This window comes from Bidens hawaiensis, unplaced genomic scaffold (genome assembly GCF_021521415.1).
Source record: "Bidens hawaiensis isolate Kalapana, Puna unplaced genomic scaffold, B.hawaiensis_p1.1 tig00008950_1, whole genome shotgun sequence".
Taxonomy (NCBI): Eukaryota; Viridiplantae; Streptophyta; class Magnoliopsida; order Asterales; family Asteraceae; genus Bidens; species Bidens hawaiensis.
Genome location: NW_027491652.1, coordinates 112,528 through 122,773, shown reverse-complemented (window position 1 = coordinate 122,773; position 10,246 = coordinate 112,528). Strand labels below are relative to the sequence as shown.

The following is a 10,246-nucleotide window of genomic DNA, read 5'->3' as shown; positions in this document are numbered from 1 at the left end:
TCCATCCAAGAGTTGTTCTTTTTGTTTTCTTGTGGTCATCTATCCTTGTCTCCAAGATTCTGCATAGCACACATTACCCTAGATATACATACATAAAACAATAATGATTAATCTTAGGGTAGTTTTCTTCATCCTCATCGTCATTCATAACATTGCCCCTATTGTTGTCACTTTTATAGTAGGTTTTATATTAGTATGATTTTTGGTGATGGGGATTCCGACTTCATGTTTAGATTGTTATAGATGTTGGATGCATTGAGCCTTTGCTGGATCATCTTCTCTTCTTCCAATCTTATAAATCTTAATGCCATGAATCTGGCTTCTTCCAAGTTTCTGCAAGGATTCATAACGGGGTCTTCATAATATGAGAAGTCTGTCTTAAGTCCCATCATATAGCTTCATATTAGGAGCCTCGAACTGTTTTGGGATCTCGAGATAACAAATAGGAGACGCAAATCGTGAAATCTTATGGCTAATGGGAGTTGATTAGGGCATTGGTTAAACGATCCCATGAACACTATAGATCAAGTCCCTTAGATTTTGTAGCTCCTTCTACGTTGCCGAATTTATTCCAATATCCTGTGAGGTCTCAACATTAGTCGCATGAATAGTATTACTATAACAATAATGATTAATCTTAGGGTAGTTTTCTTCATCCTCATCGTCATTCATAACGTTGCCCCTATTGTTGTCACTTTTATAGTAGGTTTTATATTAGTATGATTTTTGGTGATGGGGATTCTGACTTCATGTTTAGATTGTTATAGATGTTGGATGCATTGAGCCTTTGCTGGATCATCTTCTCTTCTTCCGATCTTATAAATCTTAATGCCATGAATCTGGCTTCTTCCAAGTTTCTGCAAGGATTCATAACGGGGTCTTCATAATATGAGAAGTCTGTCTTAAGTCCCATCATATAGCTTCATATTAGGAGCCTCGAACTGTTTTGGGATCTCGAGATAACAAATAGGAGACGCAAATCGTGAAATCTTATGGCTAATGGGAGTTGATTAGGGCATTGGTTAAACGATCCCATGAACACTATAGATCAAGTCCCTTAGATTTTGTAGCTCCTTCTACGTTGCCGAATTTATTCCAATATCCTGCGAGGTCTCAACATTAGTCGCATGAATAGTATTACTATAACAAATGTTACTGGTGCCGGTATTTCCGGTTAAGGATCCTGCTATAGTGTTGAAATCTCTAGTATTCGAGGTCCTGGTGGAATGAGTTGATCCATTTGTTACTATTGATGGTTGTATTGGCAAGAAATCATCATAACAAATTCTCGAGGATCCTGAAGGTCCAAAATCCAAACTTTCGAGCTGTAGCCACATATCACCGTGAATTCGGTTATAAACAAGGAATGTAGTTATCTTTATTTAAGATAACCACTAGACTACTTAAAGCTTGGAAGTATGTGACACGTTTTCTCTTTAGCCTATAAGTTCAAATACTATGTTTGGATTTAAACCCCCATGAAAGGAATATCATCTATCCTTTGATTCTCGGAATCGTTTTGCAAAGGTCCGAATCATAGTTTTCTCCCCTTTCCAGTTACCACGAAAACCCGACACATATTCCCATACTTTAGTGAAGAATGGAAAAAACTCGAGGGAATTCTTAAGGAAATTCCCAAAAATAAATAATAATTAGGATTTTGAAAAAAAATTTTGAGAATGAGGCATAGTCACGTAGTCACGTGTGTATGTGTACATCAATTATAAATAAGAAATAATTAATTAACCAAGCTATGAGCAATCATATATAAACAATTAGGGCAATCACAAAACCACGTATGGGCCCTAAGCATGCTACCAGGTCATTACATCTAACAACCTATGCTATAGCCTTCGGTTTTGATACCAGTATGTCGCACCACAACCTACGACGGAATATGTTGTGGCGCAACTGATTGCACAATAGCTCACAAGATACTATTAATAATAATGACAATAACTGATTAATTTATTTCATAATCAAGTACCACACAATACAAACAAAACAAACCATCATACAAACTAGCTTGTAATTTGATAACCTAAAATAAACTAAACGTCTCTCAAACATCCCAATCTTCAACTAGCAACCCTGTAACACGCTCAAAAATAAAGTTTGATCAACATAAAGTTGAGTGAGCAATACATAAATCTAGATTTAAATAAATAAATAATTTTGATGTATAAGGTACGCATGTTACCCCAAAAAAAGTAAAAGATGAAAAAGGGGGTGCGAATTACTCACCTTTATTATTTAGGCTAAATAATAATAATAATAATAATAATAATAATAATAATAATAATAACAAACGTGGAAATTAACGTACTGACTGATCCGACATAAAAAAACCTAAACAAATCTGATCTCCTGCAGCCATGTGGTCGCGTTGCGTGGCCACCAAGACCACCTAGTTCGCGTGATGTGGCAAGGTGGTTTTGGCAACTTTCCAGAAATGCGTTTCTAGGGAAAAATACGTGTTTTTTTAAAAAAAAATTTAATATGTTTAAACATCAAAACAATATAAAATAAATTAAATAACAGAAATTACTAATAAGCACCTAGTTTTATAAATAATAAGAATCCGAGTACGAGCTTGGGTCAGTTAAATAAATAAACCGAAATTGACAAATCTCAAAACTTTCGAAAGTCTTCCCTTCAAACTTGCCAAATTTGGTAAACTTACTCCCCATGTCTTTCATAGATTCTTTGTTCGTCATCTTGATCAATAGCATATTAATTTGATCTTTATTAGTGATTTGGAAAATACTTTCAGGTCAAATTAATTCGGTGGTTTGCCCGAGTTTTAAATCAGATACAACTCACACAAGACAAGAGTTTCGTATGTGCAAAGTTGTAAACTAACCAAACGTTTAGCAAACAGTTTGTGAAACACTCGATGGGAAGTTCGTTTAGTAAATGAAGAACATGAACAAGAAATCTTGTTCGATTAGTTAAACAAAATAGCATGAACAAAGCACTAGTTCGTTTAATTAAGTTCTAGAGCGTTCGATAATGTGTTCTTGAAAGTTCATTCATTTGCATTTGTATAAGTTGTTCATAAATTTTTTTTTATACATTTATTTATTTTATCTAAATGTTTTATATACTTTAGTTTATTACCTCTAACACAAAATACATAATCATATTCTCACATCGTTTTTGCATTCCCTTTCTCATCATACGCATTGATGAATACATTGATCTGAATCTCTAGTCTCCGTCGATTTTATTTTGTTTGTTTATGTTCATGAATCGTTCGTGAATATATTCATTTCCTTAGTAAACGAACGCGAACATAAAATCTCGTTCGGTAATTGTTCATGAACCATTCATGCACACATTGTTTCCTTAACAAACGAACATGAACAAGGCCGTGTTCGTGTTTGTTCAATTCATTTACAGCCCTACGCGTATGTATTTGTGAATACTCAAGAACTAGAGAATTCGACCAAAATGACAATATGCCATATTCGTCTTAGGGTTGGAACCCATCTTTGGTAGTTTTCATTTTGAAATCCCACCAGCTTCAACATAAGTGCCCATCGTTTATAACAAATTTAACATTTACATTCCGAAATAAAAAAATTATCAGTTCGACCGAGCCAGGGGCTGCTGCCCTTGGACTTCGCTACTAGGGGCGCCTCCTCTAAGACCTCAACAATAGGAGGCGTCGCCACCATGCATGGATCCCCCATTTATTAGGGCTTCGCCTTTAAAAAAAAAGCAGGCCGAACTTCTAACAGCTCGCCCGCTTCCATAGAACAATATCGTGGCAACGTAGACCTAAGTGAAGTGGTCATATTGGATCCTTGGGAACCATCACAAGTACGACACTGCTTCCCCTAATATCCTCCCTTTACCACATCATGGGGGTTTACAAGAGATCCCAGAGGCTCGCTCGGAAAGGCTGCTATACCATACCTTTTGACTTAACTCTACTCTAGTAGTTACTAAACTCACAATGGTAGTCCGTCCGGCTGCTCTTGCTGAAATCATTACTCTTCATTCTCCCGTGCTCCTTGATTCAAATTAAAAAAGAACCTCTAGGAAGGTACCCTCGGCCGCCTATAACGGAGGACTTTTTTCCTCTTCTTTGAAATTGGGATTACCTAAATTAAAACAATGTCTAATGACTTGTTGATAAATACTATGATATAAATTGGTCGACAAAGTCAATCTATTTGGACTAAATATATCACAAGTTTGTTGGCTTTTATGATTTAGAATGTCATGTAAAGGAAATAAGTTATCAAGATGAGATCTATTTTAATATAAGCATAATTTTTTTGGAAGAGAGGCACATCGGTATTACCCATTTAACGGTCATTTCTGCACTATTATCGCCTTATTTCTACCCTCAAGTATATAAGAATTGATAACTTCATCAACATTGATGGTTATATATATATATATATATATATATATATATATATATATATAATATAAACGAAACCAAAAAAATCCTACGTGTCGCGATGTGATCGCTACCCCTTTTTTTTGGAGTCATCAGATTTGCTTGATTTTTAAATGAAGGTTTCTCATGCATTTGACCCTAATTAACGGGTATGGGTCTCATCAACCCAGATATTTGTTAAACGGGTTATAACATCTCACTACATTAAAAACTAATCTCACCAAATATTTAATATAAAAATCCTACAAAGTAGGGATATACTAAAAAATAATATCTGATTTATTTAAAAAAAAATTATATATTATTTATAATTAAAAAACCAATTTTATAATAAAAAAATAAATGGATTTTATGTCTCATCAAACCCATATAGTTTTTAAACCGGGTTATAACATCTCATTTATTTGTGAAATAATTTATCATCAAACCATAAGTATATTATTAACTTTCAAACAATAAAAAAATAAAAATTAAAAAAATAAATAAATATTAGAAACAAATAATATAAAACAACCCCGTAATACGGGGGATAAAACCTAGTGTGTGTGTGTATATATATATTTTTAAATATTTTATAAAAAATTATTTTTAACTATTTTATAAAAATTATTTTGTAATTTTTTTTCTTTCCTCCTAATAAGATGATATTGTTCCTAAAAATAAAAAAATAAAAAAAAAATCGTCGATGTAATGCGTATGTGCATTAATGTGTATTTTATATATAAAATAGTGTTTTATTGCATATAATACAACACAAATACATTATCTAAATACACACTATTGAATATATGCAAATACGACACTAATAATTGTATGCAAAACACATTATCGCATATATGTAATACAACACAAATGCACGTATGCATTATATCGATTTTTTTTAATTTTTGTATATAATATCACACTATTGCAAATATACAATACAAACAACTATATATATGCTATTCAACACTATTTCAAATATCAAAATGCACACAATTGCACATATGCATTATAAAAAAAGTCGGTGTATTGCATATATGCATTACTCGTTAATTTTTTTCATTTTTTGTATTTTTTTTATTTTTATATTTTTTGTGGTGAAGAATAACAAAATATAAGAAGGATGAAAGAAGGAAAAAAAATGTAAAAATATTTTTTTAATTAAATTACAAATATTTCATTATTAGTTCTCTAGTTCTCTCCATAGAAAGGACTTCTCTCATGATCCTCTCCCTATATATATACACATATATATATATACATATATATATATAGATAAAGGATGAAATACAATAATCTCTTATTGTACATTACGTGTGCGACACCCTCAACCCTAGATTTCAAAAAACACGCGGTGTCAAATTTGTAAATTATTTCAAATTGTTTCCATCCTAATTAACCGTTGCATCGAGTCAACCATCGTCACCGGCGTCGTTTGCAGACACACACTTCAATTTATTTTGAATTGAAATACGACATTTGCAGAAATCCAGTTACAGACGTTCCATATGTTGTTCATATGGTTTAATTGATGATCAAATTAACGGTCGATTGATAATTGTTTAATGATTACGAGATTATATAAAGTGATTTCAGTGTTCAATTTCATGTTACAGGTGTTTAATTTTTTTGTTGGTTTAGAAGTTCTGTTTAGAAGTTCAGAACTTCTAAACTTTTTTGAATACCCAGAACTTCTTTGAACGTATTAGAACGTTTAAAGATGTTCATTTTTTTAACACCCATAACTTCCTTGAACGTATTAGAACGTTTAAAGATGTTCATTTTTGTAACGCCCGAAACTTCTTTGAACGTATTAGAACGTTTAAAGATGTTCATTTTTGTAACGCCCGAAACTTCTTTGAACGTATTAGAACGTTTAAAGATGTTTTTTTATCAGAACGTTTAAAGGTCTTTAGTTTTGTTTCAGAACGTTTAAACATAATATTTTGAACCATAATCAGAGCCCGATTGAGTGCATTATTTCCGCAATTCCATAATCGATTGATGAATCTAAATACTTCTGCATATCAATTAGATTGATTAAATTATCATTTTTTGATCAATTTGAAGATTTCTTTATGTTCAACGTCGTTCGATTTTGTTTTGGTTTTGGAGTTTATATATTTCATACTTTAAGCTGTGATTAGAGTTTAGAAATTGGATTAGATTGCGAGACGAGTTCCGAATTTGGATCATAGTCGATTTGTAATCGACGAAATTGCCACCTCGTGTTTTTTAATCTAATGCTCTGGAAGGTTGCGTACGTAATATTTGATAAGTCATTATTGTATGTTAACCCACCCATATATATATATATATATATATATATATATATATATATATATATATATGCGGCATGTTATCATGATTTTTGCCAACGCTACTAAAAATTTAGTCGACCGGGTCAAAATTATAAACTCGTATGTAATTATGTATACAAGATATTAATAACCATTATATTAGTATGTCTACAAATTCGTCGTGAAACCTAAATCCCATAAGGCAATTCACATAGAACAAACTATAAAGGTAGCAATATGAGATCAAAATTTTGCAACAGAAATACGTTCTTATCATCAATCATCATATTTTCATCCTTAAGTTATTTGTTTATTTAACTGCACTCATAGCGTGCTTTATTACATTCATAATATTACGTTATTGGAGCAATCATATATCAAGTTAAACCCATAAAGCTCCAGCCCTGATGAGCATAGGCTTCAAAGCACTCTTGAGTTGAAGACTCATGATTTCATTAGCTCCTCCAACCAACTCACCACCAACAAACACAGCCGGGACCGTACCACACCCACGCCCACACAATGCCTGCTCTATCTCTCGGCCTCGCGCTATCTCATCAAGCTCGTAGACCGTCGGGTTCACACCAAAGTCATTGAAGAGAGACTTGACTGTGTGGGACAAGATGCAAGAACTCTTGCTAAAGATCACCACTGGCCTGTCACAAACCATTCGGCTCACTCTATCCATCGGTGAATATCGAAGCGTTAACTATTGAAAACGGTATTGTTTTTATTTTATGATTTAAGGAAATGAGTTTCATATATGTTTTGTGTGAAATATTGTCAAGGAACATGGGGAGATATATAGGGGTTTAGAGGATAATATGTGGAGAAAAGAGAATGTTTTAGGTTGGTGACAGATAATGATGTTAGGTTCTAGATATGGTCATATGAGCTTTGTTACGAAAGTCGATAGTAATGCGTAGGTAAAAGTTGGTCGGAGAGAATCTGCTTTTTAAGCAATTTTGTACGGCTTCATATTCTGTTCATGAAGTACGTTTATTCTTAATTTCTAATGGTCTTTTCAAGGAGCGAAATACCATACTTTTTTTCTCAAAGGTTCGAGTTGGGCAATTTCATAAAATTATATTTTACGTAGCTATTCATTTGATCAAGTAATACTTTCTTTTGTTATATTTGCTATATAAGGTACGTAGTTAGTTCTTTGTTTTTGACTTGTAAGTTATATGTGCGTACACACGCCAAACATCTCTATAAATTTATAATATTGTATTTATGTTTGAATAATTAACGGGGTTAGTAAATTGAACTCAAATGACAAAAAATATTGAACCATAGTGACACAAATGGTAAAACATTTGGACGCAAAATCGGGGCCAACCCTTAATAAGGCGTGCGAGCAGGGCCGGCTCCGAGAATCCTCGGAACGTTTTGGGCCCGGACAAGTAATATAGATTTTTGTTTTTTTTTAGATTTGGTTTAATAGTTTAAATAACAAATTTATTAATTATTTTTATATTTCTTATTAAACTCAAAACGATTACAATAAAATGACAATTAAACGAGAACAAGTTGCGTCGCAAGCCCCTTTTGAATAAAAAAGCCAATATTACTAAAAACGAAGTTTTGGGACACTTAATCTTTTAGAGAAAGAAAATAATAATAATAAGACCCATAAAAAATATGTTGTGTTGTTTTTAAAACTTGAACTTGGGAACATTGCATTTTCTTATAATGGTTAATTATGAAAACGTTTATGTGCGCAACTGAATTTATAATCTAATTAAATACATTTTAAACATATATAATTAAAAATAAAATTGGCCCTTCGGAAGGGTGGGTCGGGAGCCGTGGCCCCCCAGTGTTGGGCCTGCGTGTGAAGCTCTCACCTTTTTTTGGCCCAATATATATACAGGTCCAAAATTTTCGAGTGGTGGTGGTGGTGGCGGCGGCAGAAGAAGAAGAAGAAACAATTGAAAAAACAAGATACGTCGATCATAACAGCACTGGTTAGTCGTTCCTCCTTCCAACCTTTCAGATAACTTGAGGGGAATTGAAGATGAAGAACTTAAGTTGTCTTGTAATTTTCTTAAAAATGCACTGAAGTATAAATGAAGATCGAATATTGATGGTGAGGAACTTTATTTGAAGTTTAGTTCATCAGACACATTATATAACACGGAATTTAGTAATTCCATTAAAGTTTTGAAGCATTTGAAGGAGACCTAAGAAAATTTCCCGAATGCAAAGATTGCATACATAATATTATTAAATATTCCAGTTACGGTGGCATTTGCAGAAAAAAGTTCTTTTATCAAAGTTGAAGTTATTGAAATCTTTTTTACGATCCACAGTGTTTCAAGAAAGACTTAATTGATTGGTGATGATAAATATCGAGAGAGAAATCTTATATTGTAAACTACGAAGAGGTGATAAAGCAAGTTGTTATCAAAATTGCTAGGAGAGCTTCACAAATCATTGGTAAGTCGTTAGCTATTGTTGTATTTGATTTTATTGCTATATTTTTTGTTATAATGTTAATGTCGTTTAAAAAAATTAGCTTATATATTTAGTTACTCGTTAAGGCGTACAAACCTTTTTATTTTGGCTTGGCCACTTTGCATCTAATATATTGTCTCTCGAACTACATTGTGTTACCTATAGAGACAACTGAAATCAGACAAAATTATAGGGTTTCAAGTTGCCTGCTACTATAATAGAAGAACGTTATGAAATTACACAACATGTTAAATACAATAAAATTAGGGATTCAATGGGATTCTTAATGCCAAAAGGTCAAGAAAGTTGGTGGCCGAAATATAAAAGGATTCTATAATATTCCGTACAGGATTTCTCCATAATGCTCAAGAAAAGCTCCTGAAATCGTATTATTATCGAACTGATAACAAACTATTGTTTCGGTACCATATAACCGCCACACTTGTTAAAGAAAACAAGATTCACCTTCCGAAACTCCTTCTCATTAGTGGAGCTCATGATTTGTTGATATGATGGAATTCCTATTTCTCTCTCATGCTTTTATATATTTTTAAGGGTTCTCTATTGTGTCGTCTAAAATTAAGTTTTAAATTAAAACTGTTTGTAAAATTAGTGTGGAATTCTTAAATCCTATTAAAATGTAATTACTGTATTTGGTTTATCATTAGTCTTACACATGACCCCAGTCACCCAACTATAACTCATAACTATAACTCATGACAATGATACAAATTTTGGGTATATCTATGTTATCTTGAGGATATAAGTAAAGTTGGACTTATCCTAGTAAGCATCTTTAAAGAGGACGCCCATTCTATTTCATACACATGGACAAAATCAAATAAAAGTAAAATGCTGATTACAACTTGATGGAGTCTTGTGACCTCAAAAGTAAAGTGGTAAGTTCCAAGATTTATTAAAACAAGTAAAAGGAAAATCATCAAAAAAATCTGTTGATTATGTTCCATTGTAATATGTCGGTGCTTGCACTTACGTACATACAAACATATACAAGATATTAGCTTATTTGTACTCCCTCCGTCCCATTATAAGTGTCCTAATTTGACTTTTCAAGTCATTATTTTGCAAC

General features: G+C 32.6%; 1 pseudogene; it reads right to left on the bottom strand.

The window, feature by feature from the left end:
* Positions 1-6,995: 6,995 nt before the first annotated feature.
* Positions 6,996-7,700, bottom strand: LOC143530554 (monothiol glutaredoxin-S2 pseudogene; annotated as a pseudogene).
* Between the last annotated feature and the right edge of the window lie 2,546 nt (positions 7,701-10,246).